The sequence below is a fragment of the Pogona vitticeps genome, chromosome 6 (genome assembly GCF_051106095.1).
Source record: "Pogona vitticeps strain Pit_001003342236 chromosome 6, PviZW2.1, whole genome shotgun sequence".
In the NCBI taxonomy this organism is placed as follows: Eukaryota; Metazoa; Chordata; class Lepidosauria; order Squamata; family Agamidae; genus Pogona; species Pogona vitticeps.
Window position 1 is genome coordinate 15,430,001 of NC_135788.1, and position 16,612 is coordinate 15,446,612.

The 16,612-nt window shown below is 40.4% G+C and overlaps 1 long non-coding RNA gene across 1 annotated transcript in view; it reads right to left on the bottom strand.

The window, feature by feature from the left end:
- The window catches only part of LOC144583800 (uncharacterized), a 7,079-nt gene extending 904 nt beyond the window's left edge, over window positions 1-6,175 (bottom strand). Inside the window, exons 1-2 of the long non-coding RNA XR_013537751.1 lie at window positions 6,046-6,175; window positions 1-4,854 (exon numbers count right to left, since the gene is read on the bottom strand). The exon at window positions 1-4,854 is cut by the window's left edge and continues 904 nt beyond it. This is a non-coding gene — a long non-coding RNA (uncharacterized LOC144583800). The remainder of the gene's footprint in view (window positions 4,855-6,045) is intronic.
- Between the last annotated feature and the right edge of the window lie 10,437 nt (window positions 6,176-16,612).

Below are 16,612 nucleotides of genomic sequence, written 5' to 3' on the forward strand. Positions count from 1 at the left end.
CGTGGAATTTTCTCAAAAATTTCTCCACTACTTTAATGAATGTCTCCCCCTGGCTACCAAACCCAACATGGTGACACAGAATGATAAAAAGTAGAAGCCGTTGTACATGAAGCAAAATGGTGGTCTTTGTAATTCCCCTTCCTTTCCCCTTCATCTCCACAGCAGTTCCCCAGTCCCTGAGCTTCTGGCATGTGCATTGTTATAGACCAGATGGGCAGGATACAAATCAAATAAATAAATAAAATAAATAAAATGGGATTTTTGCTGTTTTGGACTACACTTCCCAGAACCACCCACCAGGCAGCCATGCATTGTCAAGGTTATGTCCAATATAACCCAGACGATGTAACAACTCAGCTGAAGTACAACTTCCAAGCTGTAGTCAGGATTTTGATTCTCTCTTTCTACCGGATTTAGATTCCAGAAACAGACATAGATCTCGGCCAGAATGGACTCGGAACCCCATGAATGTTAGTTTTGCTCTATTTTCTTGTTCCTTGCCACCTCAACCAAGGTGGGAAAAATGGATACAAATCCAAGTTGTGCTTGATTATCCTCAATTATCTGCTCCCCTAAATTTGGAAAACTGGCTTTGTTTAGTTTTTACATGACAGACAATGTCAGCCTCCCTTTACAGAATGACAGCTACGTAGTTTAAATAGGAGATTTAAATAGGAGGAAATTAAGAATAGCGAATAAGACCAGGTGAATGAACAACAAAAAAACTCATTTGGAAGAGTCCCCTTAAATCTGCTTCTTCAAGATTTTCCCAAACCAAGGGTGGGTTTCTCATAAACACAGTCACCCTAACTACGATCCTGAGGGAGGGAGAAGCCAGGAGAGAAACATGATTCTTTGAACAATTAAATAAAGTTAAATGAAATAAAGAGCTGAAAAGTTTTAATGTGGGGTGCTGAACCGTTATTGTTTTCTCTTGTGGTGTTTTAAATGTGCAGCCTTTTGATATTATTATATGTTTCATTGCATTTTAACATTATATCTTGTGGTGTCTGTTTTTTTTAATCATCCTGTAAGCTGGCTAAGGTGCCAGCCTGGGGGGGGGGGAGTGGTTTAGAACTGAAATGTAATGAATGAATGAATGTTGCCCAAATCTTGTTACACTGCACAGAGCAGTTGGCCTAAATCTTGATGATGGGTTGCCTCAAGTTAAGTAGTTAGCCCATGACTTGGCGTACAGCACCAAATTCCTGTGTCGATGTCTTTGCTAGTGGCAATTTGAGATTGGCTAATTGAGTTACATTGGCAGGGATAATTAATAGGATTCTGGACATTATAACTTCGTATCATGGGCTAGAATTAGATTTCATTTCTTGTACCTTCTTTTGCTTTGCTCTTCAGTTTAATTTGTATCATCTGCTTAGCTGGCAATGAAGAATCATATTTGTTTGCCAACAGTAAGAAGTAAGAATTTGGTGATTTTTCAATTATTACAATGAGTACAGTAGAACTGGATACATACTAAAGAACAAATGGAAGTGACCTGAAAAATATACCCTACAATTACTTTTATTGTTTTCAAGCACTCGCTATATTCATAATCATAGAGACTATTTTGTTCTTTAAAAAACATTGATTTAAAGAGCACTCAGATTTAACATTTGTCTGTATGGGGTATTTTAAAACAAAAAGAATTTGCATGTTCACATTTAAGGAAGAGCTCTGTGTATCATGAAAGTCTTTATTGTTCTGTAATACAGATGGTTAAAAAATGTATTACTTGTTTTGAATCTGATCAGCGAGACACTCATCGTATCTGTATGTAGCCCCAGCAAACTGAGTAACTGATGTTGATCCAGTCATAAAAGTTCAGGCATATGGGCTATGTTCCACAAAGCTCATGCTATAATAAACATGTTAGTGTTCAAGATTCCACAGAACTCTTTGTTGCTACATCAGAGTTATTAAACTGAGGAAACTATATATACCACACAGAGTTCTTTGGTAGAAAGGCAAAATAAACATTCAGTTAATACCTGGCTCTCTGCAACTTATCCATACTACTCTTCTCCCTAGCCCACTCTCTCATTATTCTTCTGTGTATTCCCTTTTTATCTTATGTTTAATTTGGTGTTGAACAAGAGGGAGTGAAGTAATTGTAGGCGGGAGGTCAGTCGAACTAGGTCAGTCCTAGCTGAGCATCTGGAATTCAGAGCTCATTTGCCCCTCTTTTTGTTTGGCAAATGAAACCCAGCAACGCCCAGAGTTGGCCTGTAACTCAGGAAGTGGAATGTGGATTTAGAATTATAAGCATTAGGCAGTCAATGTCACTCTTTTGTAGGCTGTTTTCCAAAAGTGTTCCTCTTTTACATTTTTAAATCACAAAATGTACAGTTTAATCACTTTCAAATCAAAGTCATTTCTCACTCATACAGCTGAATGGAATGAAGGAGTGAAATTGTACAAAGACTTGATATGGCTGCCTTGGGTATCACAGAACAAACTGATTATCGCTTGCAAGTCCAGAGTGCACTAAAAAGCTGAGAATAAGCTCGACTGAACCCTGCAAGACATACATCTCAGAACGGGCAAAAGTCTGTACCATTAGGAGATGAACCTACATCTCACTTAGCCAAACTTTATTTTGAGCTGGGCTCAGCCTAAGTTCTCCCACCACCAGACATGGGAAGCAAAACAGGTCTGACCATTGCTGGTACTCATGATGGCCAGCACCACACGGCGAGGCACCATGACACCCACCATCCTAGGAGCAGGAGGTACCTCTGCACTTCCCTCTGCAGTTGGGGTGGGGAGAAGAGAAGGTAGACAAGACCAGATGAAACAGTGACAGAGGTGGCTGCAGTGTGAGTAAGGAGTAGGAAAACAGAAACACTGGCAGTATCAGAAAGCAAAATAAAAAACAGGAAGCAGCAGCAGCCAGCATTTGCAAAGACCATCTTTGGATCTCTGATTTAAAAAAAAACACCAAAATCAGTTTGGGGATTGGGCGAGGTCTTCAGAGCCAAGACACTATGGAAGGGATGATCTGAGAAAACATATGTACTGCAATACAGGCTATTCCTTATATCATACCTCCCATACGGATTAGGCTCTGAGGATGCTGCAGAGTGAGGTTTTAAAGAAAAAGACACAACAGCCCTTGGAGACCTGCCCATAGCGACAGTGGATAATGATGGAGACAGTGGTCCATTCACCACCACCTCTCCACCCCCTGAGGACATTGTTTTATCCAGCCTCATGAGATGGCTAACTCTGTTCCTAGTAAATATTCATGGGAGTGTAGGTTGAAAGGTCCTTGATCAGACAAGTAAGTGTGAAAATTTGCAAGACGTGATCCTGGAATAATACAATTGAATCAATATCCTTCCTAACTAGGGTGTCCAGTATTGGGCATGGTATTCCAGGTGAAGGCTGACCAAACCTGGATGGTCGTACAGTACTATTAATTCCCTTGATAAGAAACAAAGTATATGAGGGGCTATTTAGGCAGAAACGTGTCATTGTTTATGTTTAAGTTAACATGGTTTTAAAAGGAGGAACTACGGCTGACCTTCTTTGGGATTACATGTCCCGGCTTGCAGGGTTACGAAACATCAATGAAAAAGATACATGCCTTGGAGCGATTTCTTTTTCTTCTCCTTCTTCCTTGTCTACACCTCTGAGAAAACGGGTGCTCTTATTTACAGTCATGACTTAGGGAAAGAAAACCTGTGTAGTGTAATAACGTGATGGCCTCAATTATTTCTTTCTTTCTGTCTCTCCTGTGTAGAGTGAACTAGGGTCACCACATTAAAGACGATAGATGATAGGGCTCAAAAGATTTGGCTTCAAATTCCCATGTGGCTACTGAAACTCCCTGGAGATAGCAATAGTAAATTACTACCTGAATATCTCACATATCTTGAAAACCCTTTTGGGGGGGTCACCATAAGTTGGAAACAAACTGAGGGCACATAACAAGGAACTTTTAAAGAAAATGAGGAGCAAAGTGTTCTCAGCTTTGAAAATTATATTGAACAAAAAAAGTTTCCTTTGAAATACAAATATACATCTGAATCGTTATGATCTCGGTTCTTTAAATTCTTTTCCTCATTACAATTAAAATTGACAGGACCAAGAAGCTTGTATGTCCATAACCAGTTGACATTGGAACATGCCCCAATTAATTGGTGTCCAGAGATGCTCTTGGCCACATCAGTACTTCTTAAATATTTATGGCTCGAACATAACTGATCCATCTTTAAAGGCCTTAAAGTGGAAGGCTATAGTTTTGAATACACCTTGTTGTTATTGTTGTTGTTTCGTCATTAAGTTGTTTCTGACTCTTTGTGACCCCATGGACCAGCGCATGCCACGCCCTCCTGTCTTCCACATGAATACACTTACCTGAAAATAAATCTCACTGAATTCAGTTAAGCTGACTTCTCCATAGACATGTATATGATTGCATGTCAGACGCTTCACTATCTAATTAAAGTTTTGAGAACTATTAAAGCAGTACAATACAAATACAAATTTGTACAGGTGGTGGTGGCTGCTTTGTTTATCACACAGTCTGAGAGCAATTATTTTCTAATGTATTGGGAAGTTAAGGCATCCTAATTCCACTTAAGAACCAGACTGCAACCCTGATTTGGTTGCAGAGTTTTTAATTTCTAGTTAAAATTCATTTTTTTTCCTATGCAACAGATGTACAGAGACTCATAGAGGAAAACAACTCAAAAGTTCCCCAAATAGTCCACTCCTTTGGTTGTTGTGGGTTTTTCAGGCTCTTTGGCCGTGTTCTGAAGGTTGTTCTTCCTTCTTTGCCAGTCTCTGTGGCCGGCATCTTCTTTCTTATTAACTGGCACTTAAGGTCTCAACTCACTCTGAGGCCTTTAAAGAAGAAAGAATAAAAATGTTTCATTGCTTACTGTTGTGAACAGATCAACAGCAAACAAACAAAAAACCAAGGAGATTTCCAACAGATTAAAGAAACAGAAAGGAACACTGGGCAGAGAGATGGATTTATCTTTAAATTCAGAGGTGGGAAGGGATGATTGGTTAGTTAATGATGGATAGATTGACAGTCACCCCAGCTCAGAAAGGTCTCTGCCAGCCACACCTATTTGAGCCGGCATGTGAAGGTTGTAAAACTCCAGCTGATTCTACTGTGCATACATGTGCATATGAGATAGAGGGGGAAGGAAAGACAGAAAGATAGAATGAATTAAGGTCATCACATGAAAAAGATGACACATTATCCTGTGTTTTAGCAATTATTTAAAAGGGAATTTTCGCTATTGACACTTACCATGTAAGATCCCTCAGTTGAAATTCTTTCTTTTTTAAAACCTTCAAAGGCATAGCATCTTCTGTTCTTTTATTCATGGCCACCTAATTAATATGAGCACACTCACACACCACGGCGGATTATTTTAAAAAAAAAAAAAAAAACCTTCAGATTTCAGTGAAACTGTGAACACATTTCTGTGTGCCTCTACTGCGAGCAAAACAGGAGCGGTATGCTTCAACATAAGGCAGCAGAGAACATACTCAGTGACTGGCAAACCCTTGTCTACAGGGATGGGTGAAGACAAGGACAATTCATTCATGGCATGAGGGAAATCTGAAACTTCAAGCTGATGTATCAAGCTTACGTTTTCCATTTTGGGACATTAATTTAACTTAAATCCTCAAGCTTCAAGATGATTTCTCAGCTATTCTATTTCTTTCCTCATTCTCTCAAGGCCTGCAATGCCCAGCATGATACAGGGTCCTGCCTGACTTAAAATATGCTTGTGTTTAATATTTTAGTGGTACCATACACATGTTTCTCTCTCATTTTTTAATTCAACTAAACAAGACTCTTCTTTTGGGAGATAATTTGTCCTATGAATCTCCTGCTTTCTCTCTGAAGTTTGAGCTACTCACAGTGGCAATAAAGCTGTCACCACTTTGAATATTCATTTCTATACTTATACTTTCTATATTTATACAGTAAAACCAGGCAGCTCTTCTTGTCAGCTAGCATCACAAAAGGAGAATCTCACGCAGCATTTGAAATCTTCATTCAAAGGCTCTTACTGTATTTGCTGGGTGTTTTTTCTCTGTTAAATCCAGGCAGGAACTGTGCTGGTATTGTACATCAACAAGCAAGATATTAAATGCTGTAGTGAAAGAGAGAATGAGTCATTTCAAAAACCTTTGGATAGTCTTTCTGGCGAAAAAGCCTGTGATTTTAATAGATAGATAAAATCTATCTTTAATACTGAGTCAGCATGAATCAGCAAAGTGTACTGCAAGAGAACTATTACAGATTATGACAAACTCAACAACGAACACTGCAACAGAAACATATAAAGCACGGAATGTGCTCCCTGGAAGCTTGCGTACAGAAAAACTGGCAAAGATTCCTCTTGTTGATTGTATGAGTTAATGAAAGCAACAATCCCTACAAAATCTACAGTGTACATTCAATATTTTTCACCAATTCAGTTGGTTGAAATCCAAGATCCAGAACAGATTGTAGTACTGTACTAGATTGCTGTCTTATACTCACATATTTGAGAGTAAGCCCCATTTTACACAATGGACTTAACTTTTTAGAAAACATGTATTGCTGTGCAAATGATTAATCTTGCTTGATAAGCAGACACATTACTAAATGCAAACAGTCTACAATGCTTTCTGAGGGGAAAAATGCTAATAATTTCCTGTCTTGTTTTACTCATCTTTTCAGATGGTGATATTCAAGGTCCTTAAATTTCAATTGATTCTAAAATGGCTGTGAAATAATTTTACTGTTTGCACTTTATAAGCACATGTGAAATGCTGTACGTAGGTTTAGTGCTTTTACCAAGGACAAATATTCTGTAAATATTTTAGTGAGGTTTTTTTGCAGGTAATCACAGAGAGACATATGATGAGTTCTTTAAGATTGCTTGTTACCACATTTTAGACAAGTCTATTTTATAATTGCCAAAATTAATTGTTGTCTGCTTTAATTTTGTGGAAGAACTTTGTTAAAACCTGTGATAATAAACCAGGCATAAAGAATATGGTCCTTCTGTTTCCAATCTCTCACCAAATGTGTACGTCTGTAGCAGGGTAGGAGAGGCTACGCATGCCCATCCCTGGATCTTGGAGGGCCACACCCACAATCCCCAAAAGTATTCTTAAATTTGCTGCAAAAAACCCATGATTTTTCCACAAGAGTGTAACATGACTACCCATCCGGACATTTCTTACAAGTTAAATTTACATATGAAGTATCCTTATAATATCTTTAGTACAGGTTTTGGAGGTCAGGAAATTCCTAGTTCACAATGTCTCAGTCACAATAGTTTTAGGAATAAAATAACACAGAAGCTAAATTATTAATAATTACCCAGTCTCCCTGCATGATCAGTTGCACAAAACAGTTGCTTTGCCCACATCTCAAACAAATTAGAAATGCATGGTTTAAGCTAATGGAGGAAAATGTTGGCAAGTCTTCTGAAAAGACAGAGAAGGTGGCTTTGAATCATTGGAAATCTGATATAGTATCTTTCCATTCATTATGAGCAACTCCTCTGGAATATATGATAAGAAATGAGAAAGAAAAACAAATGTTGTTTGTCTGTTTTGCATGCAGCCATGTGTTGCATGGGTTTGAACATAAGGGTTTCCTGTATAACCACAAGCTAAATATATCAAACAGTAAAGCTGACACAGGCATGTTAAAATCAATAGCTCCAAGCTATAGTGCTTTGTTTTCTAACCTTTTAAAAAATGTTTTTAGCTAGTTTCAGTGCTTGATTTTATATCGCTGAACATGTGCTTGTCATCTATAATGGAACAACCATAAAATCTAAGCTTTTAACAAGCTTTGGTTATTAATTATTTTACAACTATTAAAACACAGTCAACTAATTGGGGGACATCATGGTGATGCAGATTAAACCACAGAAGCCTCTGTGCTGCAAGGTCAGAAGTCCAGCAGTTATAAGATCAAATCCACGTGACGGAGTAAGCTCCCGTTGCTTGTCTCAGCTCCTGCCAACCTAGCAGTTTGGAAGCATACAAATGCAAATAGATAAATAGGTACCACCATGGTGGGAAGATAACGGCGTTCTGTGTCTAGTTGTGCTGGTCACGTGACCACAGAAACTGTCTCTGGACAAACGCTGGCTCTATGGCTTGGAGACGGGGATGAGCATCGCGCCCTAGAGTTGGACACAACTGGACTAAATGTCAAGGGGAACCTTTACCTTTTTAACCTGATTTCCTTGCTTCCCATTTTTTCTATGAAAGGCAAACTGGCAATTCTAATCTACAAATAAAAATAATAGCAACAGTCTGGTTTAACTTTTCTGTGAAGACATGTGGACAGTGATTTAGGCCTCAGACATTCTGGAAAATATAGCTGTTTCCATAAGATCTACTTTGCTTTGTTTTATTTTGTTTCAGATTGGGGGTGGGTGGAACAGATAATCCATAGGTTTTGGACCACTCTAACTGGTTTATTTAGAATTTTTTGCTGTCTTACTCCACGGGCCAATAATAGAACAAATCTTTTTATAGATACCTTTCATTTTATCCTCAGAGGCATTTTGCAAAATTAACTAAGCTGAGATATGTAGCAAGTTTCCAAAGCCACCTCTGTTTCTAATTAAGTATTCTAGTCACTAGAGCTCTATCCATCTTTGTTCCCCAGTAACACCCTGACTGACATTCCTCCCTTGGTGCTGTCATTAGTGGTGTAGAAGAGTTATTTCAGGGATGCGGAGAAAGGAGGAGCCTTTAGCCACTAGTGGCACAAAAGCCATAATGCCAGGTTACTGGGGAGAGAAGAACATAAGGGAAGCAGGGACTCTCTCCATCGATTCTGGGGGAGACAATGCATTTTCTGTGGAGCATGGATTGTGTGGCAGGTGGTACCAAGGACTAATTCTATGGCTGAAATTCAGTTGCTTGGGAAAGTAGGTATTGCCTCCAAAGGTTTTATAAAATATTTCTCTAAAAGCTGATTAAGGCCTAGTATACAAGTATGCAAGTGCAGCAGAAGGCAACAGAGGCCTGAAGCAGTCTTGCTGATACCATTTCCAAATGCTGAAGGGTTACAATACAAGGAAGTAGCAAGGAGAGGTGCAACAGTTTCCCCTGACATGCTGGCTTTTGGCATGCAAGGATTCTTTGTTTTGCAGTGACAGAGATGGGCACAAACCTCAGCTCGGGGATTCATGCCGGTTCGTCAGAGGAGCCCCACAGGTGCCGTGTATTCCCTTTCTCCCCTTCACTCACCAGCTGGCGTGCACTGCTCTTCTTCACATCTTTGGGCATTCAACCAGTCCTAGCAGGAGTGTGTGCTTCCCTCTTCCACCTCCTCTGGCAGCCACCCACTCAAAGGCAGCACTGCAGGAATCCCTGCCCCACCTCCCTGTCTGAGTGGGCGGCTGCTGGAGGAACCGGAGGAGGGAAACACATGCTCCTGCTGGAACTGGTACAACACCTGAAGAGGAGAAGAGCAGCGTAGCGCGGGCCAGCTGGTGAGTGGGGGATATGGCAGCAGGTGGGGAGGGAACATGCGGCACCTGTGGTTCTGGTCCAACAAACCTCAGTTTGGACGTTTGTGTTCATCTCTAGTGACAAATTCAAAAATGGCACCTCACATGTACATTTTATTGTGGTGCATCAGGCTCCTGTTTAACGCTGCAGCCTCCCCTTTTTGATGTACATGTAGGTCAGGATTTATGTTGTGAAAAATGGGCTTAAGACATAAGAGCCTTAGTTTAAAGGGCATAATCTGAATGTGCATTAAACTTTTCATAATTAAATAATCTGTGGAGGCAACAATCTGATTCAATGGGTGCCTCTAAGCATTCAACCTTCCCCCAAATGAATTCAGTGAATGTTCCTTACTGTTCCAGGGCATGATAGCCTCCAGCACAGCGTAACAGAATTATGAAAATGTGACATTTTGGAGATGTGAAGAAAATAAGAACTTGAAGGAACATGCAAAACGATTTTTTTAATTTTAATTTTTTTTAGTTTTCTATCTGCCTGTAAGTGCATGGCAACTTAAATTTTCATGACAAAATGTCCTCTGGAAACAGGCTGTTCACACCTTCTCCCTACTCATTCTAATTATTTACTGTTGAACATGGATGGTATGGCAGAAACTTAAGGGAACAACAGATCACCTTTGGAGTGTTGTAATAATTAACAAAAAAAGAATATTCAGACACTTAAAAATCCTTTTAATCAAAGCATTGTTTTTAATAGTACTCTCACCAAGGAACTTGATAAATCATATGCTTGATATTCATAAATCATATGCTTTATATTCATAAATTTAATTTCTAATTATTCTTTTAAGCCATCTAGTTTTTTAATACCATAGAGAAAATGGTAAGTCAAACCAGCTGATCTAGGTTACTTCTAAAAAAACACACACAGTACATAGAACCCACTATTTGCAAAGGAGAAAGGCTGGGCCTATATAGATCCTTACAATGAGAGCCTTTCAACCCAAACCCTTACTTTGATGCATCAAATAAATTTGGTTAGTTATGTTATGGCAGCAAAAATATTCTATTTTTATCAAGGCATGCTAAGCAAGTATTTTTGGTATTTCACTCTGTACCACTGCCAATCTTTCTGTTTTCAAGAGAAGAATGAATACACTAGGCCACAAAACAGCTGAAAAAGATCAAGTACTTGGGAGGATCTCTTGAAATCCTACAAATGACAGTTCTTGGCAGTAAGGGGTAATATTCCAATGCTTACCGTACAGCAGAGTTGTTATAACTTGGATTATGTTTTGGAGGACAGCAATGTACACTGCCTTAAACTCATTTGTGAAAAAGTAAGTTAAAAGAATCCCAATACCGAAGAAGGGCAGTGCCAAAGAATGTTCCAGCCACCGTACAACTGCACTAATTTCACACGCTAGCAAGGTTATGCTCAAAATCCTACAAGGTAGGCTTCAGCAGTATGTGGACCGAGAACTCCCAGAAGTACAAGCTGGATTTCGAAGGGGCAGAGGAACTAGAGACCAAATTGCTAACATGTGTTGGATTATGGAAAAAGTAAGAGAGCTCCAGAAAAATATCTACTTCTGCTTTACTCGTATTGACTATGCCTTTAACTGCGTTGACCACAGTGAACTACGCCAAGTTCTTAAAGAAATGAGAATGCCTGATCACCTGCTGTATCTCCTGAGAAATATATATGTGGGACAGGAAGCAACAGTTAGAACTGGATATGGAACAACTGATAGGTTCAAAATTGGGAAAGGAATATGACAAGTATGTAAATTGTCTCCCTGCTTATTTAACTGATATGCAGAATGCATCATGTGAAAGGCTGGATTGGAGGAATCCCAAGCTGGAATTAAGAGTGCCAGAAGAAATATCAACAACCTCAGATATCCAGATGATACCACTCTCATGGCAGAAAGTGAGGAGGAATTAAATAACCTCTTAATGAGGTTGAAAGAGGAGAGCACAAAAAATGGTCTGAAGCTCAACATCAAAAAAAAAAATGATCATGGCCACTGTTCCCATCACCTCCTGGCAAACAGAAGGGGAAGATATGGAGGGAGTGATAGATTTTACCTTCTTGGGCTTCATTATTACTGCAGATGGTGACAGCAGCCACAAAATTAGAAGACGCCTGCTTCTTGGGAAGAAAGCGATGACAAACCTCGACAGCATCTTAAAAAGCAGAGATATCACCTTACTGACAAAGGTCCGCATAGTCAAAGCTATGGTTTTTCCTGAAGTGATGTATGGAAGTGAGAGCTGGACCATAAAGAAGGCTGCCTGCCGAAGAATTGATGCTTTTGGATTGTGGTGCTGGAGGAGGCTCTTGAGAGTCCCCTGGACTACAAGGAGAACAAACCTATCCATTCTAAAGAAAACCAACCAGATCCTGAAGCTGAGGCATCAATACTTTGGCCATCTCATGAGAAGAGAAGACTCCCTGGAAAAAACCCTGATGTTAGGAAAGCGTAAAGGCAAGAGGAGAAGGGGATGACAGAGGACGAGATGGTTGGACAGTGTCATTGAAGCTGCCAACATGAATTTAACCAAAATCTGGGAGGCAGTGGAAGACAGGAGGCCCTGGTGTGCTCTGGTCCATGGGGTCATGAAGAATTGAACAGAACGTAACGACTAAACAGCAACAAAGTTAAAGAATGGCAATAAATAAACAACAACAACGATTTGGAATGGGTGTTAAAGTTACCTCTCTGCTAACATTCAGAAGATTTAGGAAAAATAAATTTTAATTTTCTATATTAAATGAGCAGAATGACTTTTCTACCCAAAGAGTAGCAATAATACCATAATTATTATATAAAATGATACAAACTATAATTAAGTGTTAAGCTGCTATTCTAGAATACCCTGGAACATTTCTTCAGGCTAGAAGGTTATGCAAAGCTTAACAATTCCTCAAAACACACACTCACAGCCTTAATTTTAGAAAGTGCAAAGGTTTGTATTTCATTAGCTATCTTAAGATAGACCACAAGAGACACCACATACGCTTCACCAGGCTGCACTGAACTAGATGCAAAGGTTTCAGCTTGCACCAAAAACTAGTGGGAGAAAGAATAAATGCTGTTCCCTCTTTGATAATATAAATACCAGGAGTAATAAAATTGTCTCTGACATCACATGATGGAGTAGATCTGTGTCACTTATAAGCCCACCAACTACCTCTAAATATATCTGTAGGTTATCATTTACCACTGGAAGATATATAATCTTCTCAGAAAAGAACCAACAGTTACCACAGTGTTATCAATGAAGGGGATTTTTTAAAAAGCCCAGATGCAGTGGTATAGCAAGGGAAACTACTTTAATATGAAATAGCTCACAAATATTTAAGGATAAATACAGCCCATCAACTTCTGGCCAAGGTAAAGGGGGCAGGGCACTAACCTGGAGATGTCAATGCCTGAAATCTTGTTCCTTAGTGTAGTAAGATGCACTAGAATAGGCCCAGTGGGAATTTGATCCTCTGCTTCAATTGATTCAAATCAGCCTACTCTAGTACAGTGGTACCTTGACTTAAGACCTTAATCTGTATTGGGACTGCATTCTTGTCGAAACGTTCTTAAAGTCGAAGCACCATTTCCCTTAGGAATGCATTGAAAGCCATTTAATCCACATCTGCTGTTTTTTGTTCTTAAATCGAAGCATTAGTTCCCATAGGAACTAATGCAAAGCCAGTTAATCCGTACTCTACCACTAGGGGGTGAATTTTTTTAAAAAAATTATACTTCTTTTGATCTAAGGTGAACTTAGGTCAAAAAAAGGGCAGGAAAGATTTTTCCCCCTTTTTTGGTTCTAATTTGAGGCTCCGTGCTCAAGTCGAAGCAACTTTTTGCGAACGGATCCGTTCTTAACTGAAATCATTCTTATGTAGGGACGTTCTCAAGTTGAGGTATCACTGTAGTTAATTAATCTAATGTAGTAAGTTGCTACTTGAGTAGGGCCACTTGAATCAATTTGAATTTATGGAGGGGTTGACTCATCAAAACTCCACTGATTCAGTGGACCTACTTTAGTGTGACTTACATCCCTGAGCAAGCAACAAGATTTCAGCCAATAAGTCATTAATTCCAAATGATAGACAAACATGAATGTGAAAACAGATATGAACCCCATAAATGGTTACCCTAACATATCTCATTATCACCTAGGTAGTAGGTGGATCAGCATATTGCAAAGAAACATTTGCCTCAAGCATATTGCAAAGAAACATTTTATACTCTGTCCCCTAACTCAGGCAGATTCCAGTTAGGATGTTATAGAGAGGAATGTTTCACAGCTGATCATTTAGGTAAAATAAATGGGAAAAGAATTATAGGAAGCTTATTGGCTGAAAAAAACTTAGAAGATGGTTTGGAAGCAACACAACATCATTATTTAGGTGATGTTGCATCCAAAGTTTGGATACGGTTGATGGCATTCAACCCTAGGTAGGAGGGCAACAAAATGTTGACATGCTACCCAACATATTGCATTCAGTGTAGTTTATTTCAAGATAAATGTGGGATAATATTGTAGCTCAGACTAGCCTGTCTCTAATTTTATGGGAAACCAAGGATTTATGCTAGTGTAGGGAGGATTTTGAAGAGTCAGATGGTAATGGAAATGGTAAAGCATTTACCATTTTCCATAACATTGGGGAAGAAATTAATTCTACTAGCCTAGCTTGTTTCTTTTAGACAGTCATTGCCAAACTGAGTGCCAAGCACTTTGTTGGAATGCAGGGGACTTGTTAGTGAGTACTAGGATATAATTTACTTAATTACAGGCTCTTGAGTGAGTTGAATTATTGTTGCTGTTTAGTCGTGTCCGACTCTTTGTGACCCCATGGACCAGAGCACGTCATTTGAGTTTGGTCAAATTCATGTTGGGATGCTTCCTCATTTTGTTGTTTAGTCATTAAGTCATGTCCAACTCTTCAGGACCCCATGGACCAGAGCACGCCAGGCCCTCCTGTCTTCCACTGCCTCCTGGAGCTGGGTCAAAATCATGTTGGTCGTTTCGATGACAATGTCCAACCATCTCGTCCTCTGTCGTCCCCTTCTCCTCTTGCCCTCACACTTTCCCAACATTGAGTCTTCTCTTCTCATGAGATGACCAAAGTATTGGAACCTCAGCTTCAAGATCTGTCCTTCCAGTGAGCAGTCAGAGTTGATTCCCTTTAGAATGGATAGGTTTGTTCTCCTTGCAGTCCAGGGGACTCTCAAGAGCCTCCTCCAGCACCACAATTCAAAAGCATCAATTCTTCAGCAGTCAGCTTTCTTTATGGTCCAGCTCTTGCTTCCATACATCACTACAAAAAAAAAATAGCTTTGACTATGCAGACTTTTGTGAGTTGAATTAGCCACCAGTAAAGAAGAGATGCTCAAAGTAGTGACCCATGCAGAGGGGTCTTTCTTGCTTTTCTATCCAAGTCATGGTTTCAGGCATGCTTTCTTTCTGTTAAAAGAGTTATACACTTGCCAAAACTTGAGAAGGAAATCTTTAAATTTGAAAAGCAATCTTGTAAGAAGGAGGGTGAGAGACCCCTCTCTTGGGAGTGCCGTCCCTCCTGCCGACCGCTGTGAAAGAGAGCCAGACTCCACCTGTGCCCCCATCCCAGAAGATGAGACCTTCTGGACAGGACCTGGGGAATTTGGAGGGAGATTTGAAAAGACTCATGATTACTGAGCCCGGGACTATCTTGGCGGACGAGGGAGAGGTGAGAAATAGTGGAGGCGGGGTTAAGGGATATAAAAAGAGGATGAGATTTACCCGGGGGCTGGGAGTGAATCTGGGTTGAAGATCCATGGACAGGGAAGACAGAGAAACTGTGTGTTCCCAAGGAGGAGGCAGATGCCTGGAGGAGGCGTGAGTCAAACCCCAAACCATCTTACTGGGGCGAGAGAGAGACTAAGGAGTGGAGGAGGAAATTGAGAGAGGAGAGGGAGAGAGTGGAAAGAGAATGAAGAGAGATATTAGAATGGAGAATATGGGAGAATCAATAGAGTGAGTTCCTGGAGTCCCATGGGAGACAGGGGAACCCCCCCAAGGAGTGTGGCTGGGTGGACATTCAAGGCGAAGACACTATCCCCCTACTGGAAGGAGAGGAGGAGCTACTATTGAACTCTGAGTGGGCCGGACCCTGGAATAGCCAGAGCAAGAACCCTTTTAAGGTTGACGACTGGAACCCCCCTTCAGAACCGTAGTCTAAGGTAGTGGTCCCCAACCTTGGGCCTCCAGATGTTCTTGGACTACAATTCCCAGAAGCCTTCACCACCACCTCTGCTGGCCAGGATTTCTGGGAGTTGAAGTCTAAGAACATCTGGAGGCCCAAGGTTGGGGACCACTGGTCTAAGGGACAGAATATCTGGAATGCCTTTATAGACACTGGACTGTTAATACCCCAGTAAATGTTACCCTCGTTTCTAAGCCATGGAGAGTGGGTGCATTCTTTGAAAAAGTGTTGGAGCAGAATACTGAACCCTCACAAATCTCTGCATATGGAAAAAAAATTAACTTGCCTTCCAATTTGATGGGTTTGTCAAAAGTCAAGAGACTTGGTAGCATTTAACATCTACCCAGAAGTAAGCTCCCTTGAGGTGGATATGAAGAGCCTCTTTGGCTTCAGATGCAATATTTTCATTGTATTCTCCACATACCGCAATGGCCCAAATCCTGCTGCTTAGAGCAATAAGTTGCACTTCAATGGGCCCACTGAAGCTGTGAGGCTTTGATGGGTCAATTCCTCCATCGGTCCCATTGATTCAAATAAGCCTACTCCGACAGCAACTTACTATACTAAAGAAAGTCACCACCGGAGTAGGCCCATTTGAATCAGTGGAGCCTACAAAGTTGATTCACGAAATCCTCACAGTTTCAGTGGTCAGTCTAGAGTGATTTACTACGCTAAGCAACAGGATTTCAGCCTGGAAAGCGATGCTGACGAGGCGCGGCTTGACGAAAGGGAGGCTGAGGAGAATGAGACGGGCCTCCCCAATTTGGGAAGGAATGTGGGTTTGGGAGGCCTTGTTTCCCTAAAGCTGAGACTGAGTCAAAAGACCACTTTCTTGGAGCGCTTATCGTTTAGTTTCCCCCCCCCCCATCTCTCAAAAGGGCGGGGAGGGAAA